The sequence below is a fragment of the Tenrec ecaudatus genome, chromosome 3 (assembly GCF_050624435.1).
Source record: "Tenrec ecaudatus isolate mTenEca1 chromosome 3, mTenEca1.hap1, whole genome shotgun sequence".
NCBI lineage: Eukaryota > Metazoa > Chordata > Mammalia > Afrosoricida > Tenrecidae > Tenrec > Tenrec ecaudatus.
In genome coordinates, this window is record NC_134532.1 from 72,389,543 (window position 1) to 72,405,982 (window position 16,440).

At 41.3% G+C, this 16,440-nt stretch overlaps 1 pseudogene; it reads right to left on the reverse strand.

Moving 5' to 3' along the window:
• Window positions 1-9,859: 9,859 nt before the first annotated feature.
• LOC142442285 (PC4 and SFRS1-interacting protein pseudogene) lies at window positions 9,860-11,030 on the reverse strand (annotated as a pseudogene).
• Window positions 11,031-16,440: the final 5,410 nt, after the last annotated feature.

Below are 16,440 nucleotides of genomic sequence, written 5' to 3' on the forward strand. Positions count from 1 at the left end.
TAGAGCTAGGTGTGATGAAGAAACTAGCTGGAGCTTGGCTTTCAGTAAGAATAGCAACCGGGGTCTGCAAGACTTGTCTTCAGACCATCTAACCACATGGAAAAAGCACACCCAAGGATTATAAATATGTAATCCATACCTAAAGGAAGGAATGGTATCAGAGCTTAAATTGTGCACACCTGCTGTGCAGACGTTTGTGGACGACAGTGGACGTCCAAACTCCATTGCACAGTCACACATGGAGTAAGCCTCTGACGAATCACCTCCACTTGTAGTTTCTGCATGTGAATAGTCCTGCTAGCAGACAGAGAACACCGTAAAAATGATTATGACACATGTAGTTAGGCCAATATGTAATATCATTTGATCTGCCTTTTGACTCATTTTAAAGCTGTTTCATGTTTTGTTTTGTTTTTTAATGAAGGGGAAATACACGTGTATTGAACCCCTGGGGAATCTCCTCTGACCATGGACCAGGGATGTGAAGAGCCTGGTTAACATGCAGGATGCATAGGAATGTGAATTATTGCAGATGCAATAAGGTTTAAATTTCACACCCTATCATCTGATTGCCCTTATGATTTATTTAAATTTGTTCTAGTTTTTATTACATTTTCTGCTTTCTTTTCAATTGAAGATTTTGCATTATTTATTTATTTATTTTTATTAGGGGCTTATACAACTCTTATCACAATCCATACATATACATACATCAATGGTATAAAGCGCATTCTTTTCCCTAATCATTTTCAATTAAAGTTTTAAATCTGTTATTTTGTTATTGTTGTTGTTACTCTTCTTAGTTTTTGTGTTGTTATTTGACTGTTTGATTGCTTTTCAAAGTTTGCCTATATATGAAACCCAGGATAGGTAAATCTATAGACTGGATTAATGGTTCCTTGGGTATGGCAGGGGAGGTGGGGGTAAATCAATAACTAATCATGGATAATAAGTACAAAATAATTTGTTCTAAAACTCATTGTGTTGATGATTTACAACTTACATTTTTTATGTGATTGAACTATTATTTGATATGTGAATCACAAGGGGGTACCCCCTCCCAGAAAAAAAAACAAAACAAAACGGAATAAAGCTCCACTGGGTGGAGCTTTCGTAGTACACATTTTTCCTGCTAGGTGAGCATCGAGCAACTCACTCTGAGTTAGTGCACTTAGTGACTTCACCTGGGAAGGTTCTCTCTGATCACAGTGAATTTTGTCTTAGAAGCAGTTTCAGTTGAACCTCATTTTTTTGTGATGGCTTATTTAAGAAAACAGCGTGCAGCTGTGAAATTGTTTCCTGCTTGGGAAAATTGGTGCAGAAACGGATGTGATGTTGAACACAGCGTACAAGGGAAGCTCTGTGGGAAAAACGCAAGCGTATGAGTGGTTTTCTCATTTCAAAAATAGTAAAATGTTAATTGATGACAAACCTCATTCTGGATGTCTGTCACTTCCTGAATGGATGAAAATGTCGACAAAATTTGTGCACTTGTGGTCAAAGACCGACGATGGACCACTGAAAAGATGGGGAAGTGATCTGGACTATCTTGGAGCTAGATTCAGTGGATTTTAACAGAAGATTTGGGAATAAGAAGAGTCGCTGCAAAATTTGTGCCTCAGGTTCTGAGTGACCAGGAAAAAGAACAAGTGGAAGCATGTTTCAAAACATTGAGTTCTTTGAAAGAACAACTTCGACGTGACCCAGACTTTTTTGCAAAGGTGATGAGACATGGTGCTATTCTTACAACCCTGAAAGCAAACATCAATAAAGCCAGTGAAAGATGCCATCATCACCTTGTCCAATAAAAGCTTATCAAGTAAAATCAAAGATAAAGATGATGCTCATTTGTTGTTTTGATATGAGGGGCATAGTGCATTTGGAATTCATTCTACCAGGTCAGACTGTTCATCAAGCTTTCTATGTAGAGGTTCTAAAAACATTGCATAACAGTGTGTGAGAAAAAGGCCTGATTTGTGATAGTGGGGGAACTGGTTTTGCCACCAGGACAATGCACCTGCTCACACAGCCATCTCAGTGTGCCAGTTTTTGGTATAAAATAGCATTCCTTCCCAAAGGGCATTTATAGAGGTCTAGACAAAGACATGTACATGCAAATTATATATATATATGTATATAGATCTATGTGCCTATAGTTATAAGTTTAGTATTAAGGTGGCAGAAGGACCTTAGGCCTCTACTCAAGCACTCCCTCAATGCATGAATACTTTCTTCTATTAAATTGGCATTCTATGATGCTCACCCTCCCAACACAACCGCTGAAGCCAAAACGGATGAATAAGCAAATGTGGTGAAGAAAGATAATGGTGCCCGGCTATCAAAAGAGATAGTGTCTGGGGTCTTAAAGGCTTGAAGGTCAACAAGCAGCCACCTAGCTCAGAAGCAACTAAGCCCACATGGAAGAAGCACACCAGCCTGTGCGATCACGAGGTGTCGAAGGGATCAGGTATAAGGCATCATCAAAAAAAAAAATCTTGCCATAGTGAATGAAGGGGGAACTGCAGAGTGGAGACCCAAAGCCCATTTGTCAGCCACTGGAGATCCCCTCACAAAGGGGTCTAGAGGAGGAGATGAGTCAGTCAGGGTGCAGCATAGTACCGATGAAGAATACAGCTTTCCTCCAGTTCCTAAATGCTTCCTCGCCCCCCACTACCGTGATCCGAATTCTACCTTGCAAATCTGGATAGAGCAGAGGTTGTACACTGGTGCATATAGGAGCTGGAGGCACAGGGAATCCAGGGTGGATGATACCTTCAGGACCAGGGGTGTGAGGGGCGATACTGTGAGAGTGGAAGGTGAGTGGGTTGGAAAGGGGGAACCGATTACAAGGATCTACATGTGACCCCTGGGGGACGGACAACAGAAAAGGGGGTGAAGGTAGATGGGGGACAGGGAAAGATATGACAAAATAATAATTTATAAATTATCAAGGGCTCATGAGGGAGGGGGGAGTGGGGAGGGAGGGGAAAAAAGAGGACTTGATGCAAAGGGCTTAAGTGGAGAGCAAATGCTTTGAAAATGATTAGGGCAAAGCATGTACAGATGTGATTTATACAATTCATGTATGTATATGTATGGATTGTGATAAGAGTTGTATGAGCCCCTAATAAAATGTTAAAAAGAAAAGAAAAAAATAGCATGCCTCCCTTGCCTCACACACCTTACTCACCTGACCTCATTCTGTGACATTTCTGTTTCCATGAATGCAGATGGACATGAAAGGACAGTGATTTGACAACATAGAAGAGGTGAAGAAAAAAAAAACGAGGGAGGTGCTGTCAGCCACCAAGCAGTTGAATTTGAAAAGTGTTTCCAAGAATGGAATCGCAGATTTGACAAATGTATTAAGTGAATAGAGCGTACTCTGAAGGTGATAAGGTTGTTTTGTTAAAATAAATAAATAAACAAATAAATTAAATCTGCTTGTTTTGGTTTGTCTGCTTTTTGGGTACCTCCTTGTATATGAAAATAAAACTGTAGGAAAAATAAGCATACTGGATCCTAAAATTGATTACAGCATGATTGCACAATTCCTTTAAATATTTAAACCATTGGATTGTGTGGTACATGAATGTGTGAGTCTGGGTCGACTAGAAAAACAAATCCAGAGACACTCATATGTGTATAAGAAAGAGCTTTATATAAAAGAGCAATTGTACATTGAGAAACATCCCATCTCAGTCCAGATCAAGTCCATATGTCCAATATTAGTCCATAAATTCCTCTTTAGACTCATGCAGCCATGCAATGATGCCAAATGCAGGAAGATCACAGGCCAGTGGGTGGAAAGTCTTATAGATCCAGTGGCAGTGGAAGCATCTCAGTGCTGGTGTGGGTCTCCATGTGGTTCCTCCAACTTTAAGGCTCTGGCTGCATCAGTGCGTCTCCAGGTGGCTTGTCCGCAGGAATGTCTCCCAGGGAGTGAGCGTATCTGGCCTCCAGTGATCTATTTATCTCCATTGCACCTCCATGGGAGGACATCAAGCTACGACCTGATTGACAGGCTAAACTCCACCCCTTCACTCTTTAATAGTCTAGACACCAGATTATGTCCACAGTGAATTACATATTAATTACACATCAAAAAAATTAAAGTTAAAAAGTAAGTTTTTCAGTAGATTGCTTTTGTAATGGGGAATGCACTACTATTGCTGAGTTACTCTGCCAGCAGTCAGACATGCCCCATTCTTAAAATACAATTAAGCCTGAGATTTCCGGGAAGATTAGTACCCAGAATTTCTTCTTAAGCAACTTCTCTTGATTTCTGTGGTCATTGGACAATATATATGCATGCGATTTACTTAAAGGGAACCCGTTAATAGAAAACATAGGAAGAAGGCAATACAATGACAAAATATAGTTAATTACCACTGTAATTTAAAACCACTCTAGAGCTGGACTTTCCATTATGGCAGCCATGGGCCATGTGAGGTCACTGACTGCTTAAAAAGCGACCAGTCCATCTGAGGAGTGGACTTTTTAATCGAGTGTACATTTTGAAATGGATATGGAATATAGATGCCTACTAATGATTCATTTTCATCCTCCCCAGTTTTCGGACCTAAGTGCATGTCCATTATCTCACTGGCTCGCTTGCAGTAGCTTTTAACAGCCTCCCAACCTCTAGTCTACTCAGCCTCTCTTAAAAGAGCTGTAAATTAAAACTAAATTTTCTTTGAAGTATTAAACACATACAGAAAAAGTCCAATATTAGAAGTATATAATTAGCTGGATCATTACAGAGTGAAATGAACATTAACTCAACTCGATTGTCCTTGATTTTTCATCCCTTTGATTATTTCCCTCCTTCACTGCGGCCCCTACCCCTATTTTTTCCTTCCAAAGATATCATTGTGTTTATTTCTAATGACACAAATTAGCTTTCCTGTTTTATGTACAAGGATTCACAAGAGCATGCATTCCTGTGTATACTGTTCTCTCCGGCATTATACTTGTGAGATTCGTCCATGTTGGAATGGAGAACTGGAATTCATATTCACTGCTGCGTAGGACTTTAGTGGATGAATATACCACACCCTATTCACCCCTTATACTCCTCATGGTATATTTGGTTGTTTCGAGTTTTAGACTATCACAAATAATGCTGATTTTACCTTTTTTAAAAAAAGATGTTTTCTTTTTTTTTTTTTGAAAAGCAGAGCTGTATTTAAAATATAGCCGAGCACGTTCTTTGAACTCATTTTAAATACGTTTCAGTTTTTTTTAAACAATTTATTGGGGCTCATACAATTCTTATCACAGTTCATACATATACATACATCAATTGTATAAAGCACATCTGTACAGTCTTTGCCCTAATCATTTTTTTCTCCTCTTTTCTTATTTTACATTTTATTAGGGACTCATACAACTTTTCATGCTAATTTTTTTTCTACAAGCAAAGGGACTTCATGCAAGTTTTAAAAATAATCTTTTTTATTCTTCAGATTTTTAAAAGACGTGCCTATAGAAAACTGAAAAGTAAAGAATACAGTAGGCACCCAAAACAACTTCAATGATTTGATATTTATAGTTTGACACGTTTCTATATCTTATACACATATCTGCACAACTAAGCACATCGTTTTAGGTGGCTGGGGTCACAGTGTGGATTCATGCTTTTTTTTCACGCATCATGAATATTCACTTATTCAAAGTTCCAAAGCCAGGAGCACTTTGACAACTGAGTCTACACTACGCTGACGCAATCAGAAAGGGCCAGGGGAGGACCGCCCTTTACTGAGGAGGAAAGTTTATAAAAGACAAATACCAGGTCTCTAGATAAAGATACTGGTTGAGTTTACAATTACAATATTGCATAGTCTAATGTTTAATTTTAAAAGAGTCATATACTGCGGACTAGGCGGGAGCATGTACACAGGTACAGATAAGGGCTCACAACACACGGGGTCCAGGTGAGATAAACCCCTCAGGAACAGAAATGGGAGTAGCGATACCAGGAGGATAGGGGGAATGTGGGGAGCGGAGGGGGGGAAGGGAGACAGTAATCTGAGTAAGAGATGAAAATAATAATAATTTATAATTTATCAAGGGGTCATGAGGGTGGGAGGAAGGGTAAAAAGAAGAAGTGATACCAAGGGCTCAAATAGAAACTAAATGTTTAGAAAATAATGATGGCAACATATGATTTTGCTTGGTACAATTAATGTATGGATTGTAAGAGCTGTAAGAGCCCCCAATAAAATGATCTTTAAAAAAAAGTGAACAAACTTGGCTATTAAAATTAAATCTAAAACAAAAATAAAAAGAAAAATAAATCAAGTATACCAAGTATAATGCTTCTAAGAGAATACATGACCAGATCTGATTTGTAACTATTAAAATCCACCACTTAGCTGTCAGTTTGCCATGCTGTGTGTTGCTTGCCTGCTGCTGGGTCTCCTGCGGTGGACAGTTTCAATGGAGTTTCCAGACTAAGAGGAGATTGGGAAGAAGAAACAGGCTATCTGCTTCTGACAGATTAGATAAAGAAAACCTCATGCTAGCAGTAAAAGATTGTCAGCTATAGTGCCAGAAGGTGAGTCCTTCAAAACACGACTGGTGAACTCAACTCAAAGCAAACTCACTGCCATCTCGTCACTCCTGACCCATGGCGACCCTTTAGGACAGGGTAGAATTGCCCCTGTGAGTTTCCGAGGTGTAACGGTTGATGGGCGTAGAGTTCTTTCTCCTGAAGAGTGGCACGGTGGGTTACAGCCCAACAAGTCAGCACTACACCACCAGGGCTCCTATGACTGGTGAAGACACTCAAAATGTACCTGGTGAGGAGTCACCCTTCGTGGTGTGGGTGAGTAAAGCTTTTCCGACCTTCATTTGCTGAGGGGGCATGAATCAAAATGAGAAGAAACAGATGCAAACGCACATTGCTAGTCACAATGTGGAACGTATAAAGCATGAATTTAGGAAAATTGGAAGTTGTAAAAAATTAAATGGAATCCATAAAGATTGAGGTCCTGGGTCCCAGTAGTTTGAAATGGACTGGTATCGGTCCCTAAGTGAAGGCTACCATATGGTCTACTGTGCCAGGAATGGCAACTTCAAGAGGAATGGTTTTACATTCACTGTCTGAAAGAACACTGAGCTTCATCCGGAGTGTGTGATAGAATAAGATCTATATCCCACAAGGAGTCTAGCTCACACACCTATCATTCACATGTACAAACTGACCACTAAGTAGTCACGAAGATATCGAAGAATTCTACCAAGGTGCGCAGTCTGAAATTGATCAACCATGCAAGGAAGCTGCCTTGATAATGCTCGGTAATTGGAATTGAACAGTTGGAAACAAAGAGGTAAGAGTAGCTGGAATATATAATCTTGGTGATATAAATGAAACTGGGCATCACACGAAAGAACGTTGCAAGAGCAATCACTTCTTCATTACAAATACCTTTTTTTCTTTTATAATTTTGCATCAGGTGAAGATTTAAAGATTAGATCACCATTTTTGTATTCAACAGTTTATCAAATCTCCCAGGGTCTTGCCCTGTTTCCATAGTATTTTTCCCATCTGCTCTTGTAGGGTATCAATTTCCCCTTCATCCAAACTAACAGCCACCTGCACTCCAGCCGATTGCTTCTCCATGTCACCTCTCCCTCCTACCGACGGTGACAGTGAGATTCTGCTCCTTTATTGCTTTTTTTAAAAAAGTAAACTTTTATACTTTAGTTTTCAATTTTAGCTCTCAGGACTATAAAGGACCTTACATGGTTGATTTCAAGGAGGATAATAGTCTTAATGCCGGAGTCACTCATCCCAGTCCATATCCGCTCTGCTCTCTGCAGAAGAAATCTTCAGATTTCACTGAATTCCCAGCAACACAACGAAATTAGTTTCAAAAATTAACATGGGTTTTGTATCTTACAAAATTGTCAGTGCCATATTGGTTGGATATCAAGTTGTCATACAAAAAGGTATACAGAACAAAACATTGTGACAAAGAAGCAGGATGGTGTAGCACAATGTAGATTAAGATTCAAATGAATTTTTGATTAAAGAAGGGAGTATTTACACAAAAGTAACATTTTAGCTACTATAAAAATACTTCTACAGAATCCACCAACAGTGAGAAGATAATCTGGTAAATCCAACATGTGTAAAAACTATGCACAAAACCCACAGTATTAAGGGATAGTGGGCAGAGGGAAGGTACTATGTGAGTATTGCTTTTACAACTGTAACATTACTATCTATTACACGTTAACTTACACACTAAATGAAAACGTGCTACAACCATACTGTCTAGAAAGGAAGCTTAACATTTTCTAAAGGGATTTCTCCTCCCACCCCTACTTTTACTGTTGATTGTAGCTGCTGATCCTGCAGAAGTGTAATTAACAATAATGTTTTCATTTGAAAATAAGATGATGGAATTTTCTTCCCCCAAGCAAGGTTTTTTAAAACGTTCATTTTGTTGGGGGGCTTTTAGAGCTCTTATAACATTCCACACATCAAAAGTATATTTGTACATATGTTGCCATCATCATTTTGTAAACATTTACTTTAAAAAACAATTTTATTGGGGGGGGGACTCATACAGCTCTTGTCACCATCCATCCATCGATCCATCGATCCATCGATCCATCGATCCATCGATCCATCCATCCATCCATCCATCCATCCATCCATCCATCCATCCATCCACCCATCCATCGTGTCAAGCACATTTGTACATTTGTTGCCCTCATCATTCTCAAAACATGCTTTCTACTTGAGTCCTTGGTATCAGCTTCTCAATTTCCCCCTCCCCCTTCCCTCATGGATCCTTGATAATTTATAAATTATTATCTTTTCATGTCTTACACTGACTGATGTTTCCTTTCACCCACTTTTCTGTTGTCCGTCCCCCAGGGAGGGATTTATATGTAGATCAGTGTGATCAGTTTCCCCTTTCCACCCCACCCTCCCCTTCCCTTCCCCTCCTGGAAAACATTCACTTTCCATTTGAGTCCTTGGCATCAGCTCCTCTTGTTTCCCTCTCTGCCCCTTCCCACCCTGTGACTCCTTGATAAATTATAAATTACTATTTTCTTATCTTACACTGACCGCTGTCTCCCTTCACCTATGTTTCTGTTGTTTATCCCCCTGGGCGGGGCATGGGGAGTGGACAGGGATTATGCTTTGATCATTGCAATTGGTTCCTCCTTCCTCCCCTTCCGCCCCTACCCTCCTGGTATAACTGTTCCCATTTCTGTTCCTGTGGGGTTTATCTGACCTGGATTCCGTGTGTCCTGATCTCTTATCTCTACCAGTGTACATGCTCCAGTCTATCCAGAAATAAAAGGCAGCACTGGGGTCATGATTGTGGGTGGTGAGGAAAACTCAAAGAATCAGAGGAATATTGTGTTTCATTGGTGCTGTACTGCACCCTGGTTGACTCATCCTTTCCCTGTGACCCTTCAGTGGGGGGTTGTCCTATTGTCTACAGATGGGTTTTGGGTCTCTGCTCTGATACTCCTCATTCTCAACAATATGTTTTTGTTTTGTTTTGTGTCTTTTGGTGCCTGTTACCTGATTCTGCCGACACCTCACAATCGCACAGGCTGGTGTGTTCTCCCATGTGGACTTGTTGCTTCTTTGCTAGATGTCTGTTTGTTTAACTTCAAGCCTTTAAGACCCCATATACTAAATCTCTTGATAGCTGGGCACCAGCTTTCTTCACCACATTTGCTTATGCACCCATTTTGTCTTCAGCAATCATGTTGGAAAGGTGAGCATCACAGAATACCAGGTTGCAAAACAAATTTTTAATGCCCAAACCTATGCTTATAAAAATGTAAAACTTTATTATCAGCAGTCTATTTCCCATGAAAACCATTACAAACACCTTGCACACCCTGTTTCCGGTGCTTCAGCCTCATAATCAAGTGTGGACTCTTCCAGAAATAGCTCCCTGGCTCTCTCTTCGCCAGCCGTCTCTTTCTTAGTGCTGGGCTCATGGTGGTCTTTGCTTCTTCACGGCTGTGGCTGACCACGGTCCTGTGCATCCGACCCTCCATTTACAGGCTTTGAACCCGTGTGCTCCTTTTCTAACTTTGTGTTTGGCACTTCCCCCTTGTTGAGCAAGAGATAGAGTCAGCACTTGTGTGATCAGAGAGTCTCCTTCACGGAAAAACATCTTTTTAACTTGTTCAACATTGTAGATTTTTTTCATGATAACCTAATTGAATCGTTTTTTTCCATTGTAATGATCTCCGTGCGTTTCTGAGCTGGTTGCATCATGACCTGAAGTGAAGCAAGTTCATCCAAGACCTCAAAACATCTGCTCACATCAAGGTTGTCAATTCTGAGTGAATTTTTAATTTCAGCATATATTCTGTAAAGCCGAGAATCCATTGATGCTTCTTCCTCACTTTCCTAACTTCTGGCTTTAGGCCTTTATCTTTATCCTGCTGCTCCGTCTCCATTTGCTTGAGTTCCCTGGAGCTTCCTTCAGCATGTGCCTGCTTTGGGCAGCCTGGAAACTGTCCACCTTTTCTCTTCTTTTCACATTCTGTGTCTCCCCTGCAACCCTGCTTTGGGTAAATTTTTTTGTTAAGATTCTGCTGCTTCCTTCCCTTCTTTTTTTTGGTTTTGTTTATTTGGCTCATTTCTTGGTTGATCTTCTTCCTTTGCGCCTCCTTCCTCCTTTTTCAGTTGCTCTTTAGGTTGTTTTGCCTCTTGCCCCCTTTGCTCACTTTTCTCTCCTTCGGTTCCCATGTCACTCTCTGAAGAGCAAGGCAGTTTGACCATTGGGGTCTGCCACAGTTTGGGGGAATCTTGACTTCTTTGGGGACTCGCTTTTAGGTGGAGGGACGCTCCTGCGGTGGTCGCTACTCAGTCTCCTTGGGTTTCCACTAGCTGCTCTGCTTTTCTCTCTCCCTGTTCCGGCAGTTTCAGTCGCATCCCCGTGGTCAGTAAGCTTCCTTGGCAAAACACTAGCTTCCGTTTCCTCAGTTTCAACACCAGAGGATGCATCCGACTGCTTCGCTGAGGCTGAAATTTCCATCTGGTATCATTTTCCTCTAGCCTAAAGAATTTTCTCAATCTATCTTTTTTTTTTTTTCAACCTATCTTGTAGAGCAAATATTCGAGGGGAAATGCTGCCAGCATTTGCCTAAAGATGTCTATTTCCATTTATTTTGAAGAATGTTTCTGTAGAATTCCATAGTGTTCTAGGTTAATAGCTTTGCTTTTTCTTTATCCACTTTTTGGATGTCATTCCATTGTCTTGTCTTAGAGCTTGCATGCTTTTTTTTTTAATTAAAATAAGATGGCTGCTTTGCTTCTGTTCTTGTATCTCAGCTGCCAGTTTTTCTGAATAAGATTCTAGTCCACATGTTAGCGGTTAGCAATCTCAGTCACAATTACTTAACCCCGCTATTGTAATGTAAAACCAGCCATGGATATTACCTAAACAAATAGTAAGGCAGTACACCAATAACATTATATTTCCCAAGTCAGGCAGCAGGCTGAATTTGAGGGCTGTATAGTTTACTGATTATGTGTAGTTGTTGGTTTTTAAGAACCTGAACTTTATTCTGTAGGTAAATCATGAATATGGAGAAGAGGTTCAAATGGTCAGTTATTTCATCTTGTTTGGATCCATAATCAATGCTCATGGAATCAGCAGGCAAGAGATCAAAAGATGCATTGCGCTGGTTAAATCTGCTGCACAAGACCTCTTTAAACCGTGAAAAGGAAGGCTATTACCTTGAGGATTAAGGTGTGCCTGACCCACGTCAAGGGTGTTTTTAATCACCTCATATGCATGTGAAAGTTGGACATGCAATTAGCAAGACTGAAGAAGAATGGGTACATTTGAATTGGGGTGTTGGAGAATACTGAAAGTACCGTGGACTGCTCAAAGGACAAACCGATCTGCCTTGGAAGAAGTGTGGCCAAAAAGCTCCTTAGAGCATACTTACATACGCTGGACACATTGGTAGGAGAGACCAGTCCCTGGGGAAGGACATCATGCACAGTAAAGTGGAGGGAGAGCTAAAGAGAGGCAGGCCCTCAGTCAGATGGATTGACACCGTGGACGCAACAAAGGGCTCAGGTATAAGAACAACTGAGAGGATGGCACAGGGCTGGGCAGTGTTCCATTCAGTAGTATATAGGGTCACTGTGGGTCAGAGACGACACGATGGCACCTAACAATAAATATTTATTATACTTGGGATGATATATTATTTGTCCTCTTGTACCTGGTTAATCCATGCCATAGCATACGTATCAGGACTTTATTCTTCAAATGTGTAATTTTGCGCAGATGCTAGACCCTGTGATTTCACTTTCACAAGTGCTGGGTTGGGTGTATTTCCTAAGAGGATTTGACTTTATTCTGCATGTTTTAAAATTGCTTACATATGACTGATCCTTTTGAGGCTTGCTTTTAAATTGTTAGCATGGTTCCAGATCAGCATTTATTCTGGAGATAATTTAGTTCCACTCCTAAGCCAGGACTCTTTCAAAGATGCTGTCCAATTTCTATTAGATCTTTTTTCTTTTTTTTGAGATGCAAAAGGAGTTTATTTGCTAGCTCCAGCTAGGGCTTCCTCCCTCCGCTGCCCAGAGCAGCAAAGAGCCAGTGTCCAAAGGGAATCAGCCCTCCTATTAGATCTTTTCAATCAGCCGGGTGAAAATATAAACTGTTCCTAGCTGTGTGGCCTTCCCATCTTGCTTCTCTCCTGGGCACTCAAAACTCACTGTCAATGAGTCAATTCCAACTCATAGTGATCCTATAGGACAGCGTAGAACTGCCCCTCGGGATTTCAGAGACTATACATCTTCATGGGTGCTTTCAAGCTGCTGCCCAGGGCAAACACTTAACCCACTCTCCTAGGCCCTGGGGGACTAAATGTGGGATAAGTCATGACTATGACTGGAGCTGCCAATCAAGGTTGTGTGTGTAATACAACATCAGGTGGAAGAGGTATGAGAAGTCAGTCCAGTGGGCAGATTTTACACTCTTACTATAGTTTTCTCTCTCCCTCACTCTCCTGGCATCCTGGGGAATTTGAACATTTAACCCAGTAGAAAAGCTTATGCTTAATTACAGATAATTTTAGCACTAATTGGAAATGAGCTGCTGTAGTGTTGAGTCCAATTATGATCCCTGAAATTCAACGACTGAAGAAAAAAAACCCTCCCAGGGAACAGAATTTTGATCAATACATTTGGTTGTTTACTTTGTCTAGACCATGGGGGGTGGGGGGGGCAACAAAATTATCAATTTAAAAAGTAGCCTACAATAGGATTACTCAGGCAGCATAGATCCAATGGCAGCGGGTTTGGGTTTTTTGCTATTTGATCAGACATTTAACTAACTCGGGCCTAATGTGAGGGTGATCTGTGTGGTCAACAGTTCAGAACCAGCAGCTCTGCAGGAGAAAGGCTGGGCTTTCCACTTCTGTACAGTCGCAGAAACCCATGGGCGTTGTCGCTGTAAGCCAGTGTTGACTCGATGGCAGTGAGTGTGATGGCTCCACCTGCTTCTCTTGGGCGGGTCGTGCGATGTTCGCTGGTACTGATGAGCTCCTCACCACTCAGTCGAGACTGAGAGATATACAACTGCACTGATTATAGACAGTAACTAATGGTTTGGAGTATAAGAATTAGAAGATTGAAGGCAAAGTGGTCCAACAAAATATTTTGATGAGTCTCAATGGGCACAAAATGTGGTAATATTCGTGTCCCATGTAAATGCTCACAGGCGAGCACTCCCTAAAGAGGAGGATTGTAATATCCAGCTGGATGTTTTTTGGGCTCTAAACCGGTTTCTTTCTTTAGCGATTCTGTTGCTTGCTTGGTCAGTTCATGAGTCAAGTGGCACTCAAACCAGGAAAGAGACGGTGATAGTTTCGTGGAAACACGGCAGGGATCTCAGTGGTTTGGCGGTTAAAGCCTAACGATCCCCCATGATGAAACCGAACAGTGATCAATGCCACAATGGGACCTGCCGTATCAACTCAGTTGATAAGATGAGGGTGAAATGCCATTCTCATTCAGGTCCCAGCCGTGATGAACTTACTTTGAAGGTGTGGCCTAGTTTTTATACAAGCAGACATCTGTGGGCTTCTCTGCTGGCTTGCTGAGTTTGGCTCTGTATTTGGCTCATTGACCTCTGGTTCTTTGGACTGGACCCAGCACCTTATCATAGTGCCTTCTGCTGTGTCAGTGTTTCATTCTGTGCGCAGGTCACTGTGGGTTGGACCACCAAATCAATGGTACTCAGCAACTCTCCCTACCCTACTGTAGAATTAGTCTTTTCTGGCAGCCAGGGGGAAACTAATTAAGTGATTAACCAAGATATTTTTCATCGACTATCTTCTCTTCCAGTGCTTATTAAACATTTTATTTTTCTTTACACATTTCCAGGTTAAAACAAATAAAATGCTTTTTAGAGGAAGCAATGATAACCTGATAATATTATTTACATTGTTTTCATATTTCTCAAGATTTGAGCGTAATAGCAGGCAATTATTCCAACTGTTTATTATTTTTCACTGAAAACAATAGCTATCAATTTGAATATTTTTAAAGTGAATGAGCAAGTCAAAGGAAATCGACCATTCAAAATATGGAAAAATCAATGTGCGTCTGGAATCTACCTCAAAGCTAAATGACTGGACTAGGGCTTGTGTCTAACATTTGTTGTGACACTCACAATATCAGTAGTGCTTCAGTTTTCTTTTCAACTGCTGAGAAAAGGGTGTTGCCTGATTTCAAACCCTTCCAATTTTAAAACTTTCCTATGAACAAGAGGAGGCCTTGGCCTTGACATATCATCCTCACTGTTTGCTTTCAATTTTGTCAATAATCAATGTCTTTAGAGCAGTGGTTTTCAACTTCCTCATGCCGTGACCCTTTCATACAGTTCCTCATGCTGTGGTGACCCCCCCCCCACCATAAAACTATTTTTGTTACTACTTCACAACTGTAATTTTGCTACTGTTATGAATCAGGCGACCCCTATGAAAGGGTCGTTCGACTCCCAAAGGGGTCGTGACCCACAGGTTGAGAACCGCTGCATTAGGGTATGGAATCCATGAAAGTAAACAATCTGGACCCTCATAGAACTTAAAACCCAAAAGCATTGAGGTAGTACTGGCATAAGCGAAGAAAAATGTAGCATCAGGATTGGAGGAAGGCTAATTCACCACCCAAGATATGCAGATGCTACAACCTTGTTTCCTGAAAGTAAGGACTTGAAATATTTGTTGAAGAAGATGAAGGATTGCAGCCTTTCGTATGGACGACAACTCAATGTGAAGGATGAAGCGCTGAAAAGCAGTTACCTGGAGGACTCGGGTGAACCTGACCCGAGCTAGGGTACTTTCACTCGCCTCATGTGTATGTGAAATTTGGACACTGAATAAGGAAGACCAAAGAAGAATCGATGTGTTTGGATTACGGTGCTGATGAAGAATACTGAAGAATGTACAAATCTGCCTTGGAAGAAGCATATCCAGAAGAATGGTCCTTAGAGGCAAGGACAGAGACTGCGAAATGTACTTTGGATATGCTGTCAGGGGGACCAGTCCCTAGAGGACATCGTGCTTGGGAAAGTAGAGGGTTGGCTAAAACGAGGAAGGCCCGTGATGAGATGAATTGACATGGTGGCTGCCACAATAAGAAAATCATGACGATGGCACAGGACTGGGCCGTGATGGCACCTAACAATTGGCATTAAATAAATAACTTTATGTACATCATTACTGTGCAAAGTACCAATGCAAACATAAGACCCAACCCAGGATTAAGAGCAGACTAGTATGTTTAAGCACAGTGAAACGAAACGGCAAAAGCAAGCAGGAATTAGTCAACTGAAACCAAAGAAAGGAAAGCAATGGTTAAGTGGTTGCCTATTAACCCCAAAGGTCAGCAGTTCAAACCCACCAGTGGCTCTGCGGGATCAGTCCTGCCTGCTGTACACCCTCAAACACAGCCTAGGAATAACCCTGCGTGGCACACGGTCACAGAGGCTCACTTTTCCAATGAGCCACGCAACAGGAGTGCACGACAGCTGCGTCCAAACTATGCAGAGTCCAGTGTGGCTGAGAGAACAGAAAGGGGAACTGGCAGAGATGAGGCTAACAAAGGAAGCAAACAGGAGCACTGTAGCTCCACCCCTTTGATCACTACCTACAGGTTTTAACATAGGGCGTCTCATTTCTTCTTAGGAGGCGTGCTATACATGTGCTTAAGAAGTTATTAGAAATTTTCTTGTATAAAATGTATGGCTTAAACCTTTTGCTCAGTGGCTTTCTGCTCCTCCGCTAAGTCACAACTGACTCAGTTGTACCAAGTGCTTTTGCTCACATTTGTCTCCTACTTGATACTGCCTTTCCTCCGAGCACCGAGGACTTCTGAAGACCTGGGTTCCACTGTTTCACACTGTAGTAGCTGCATGA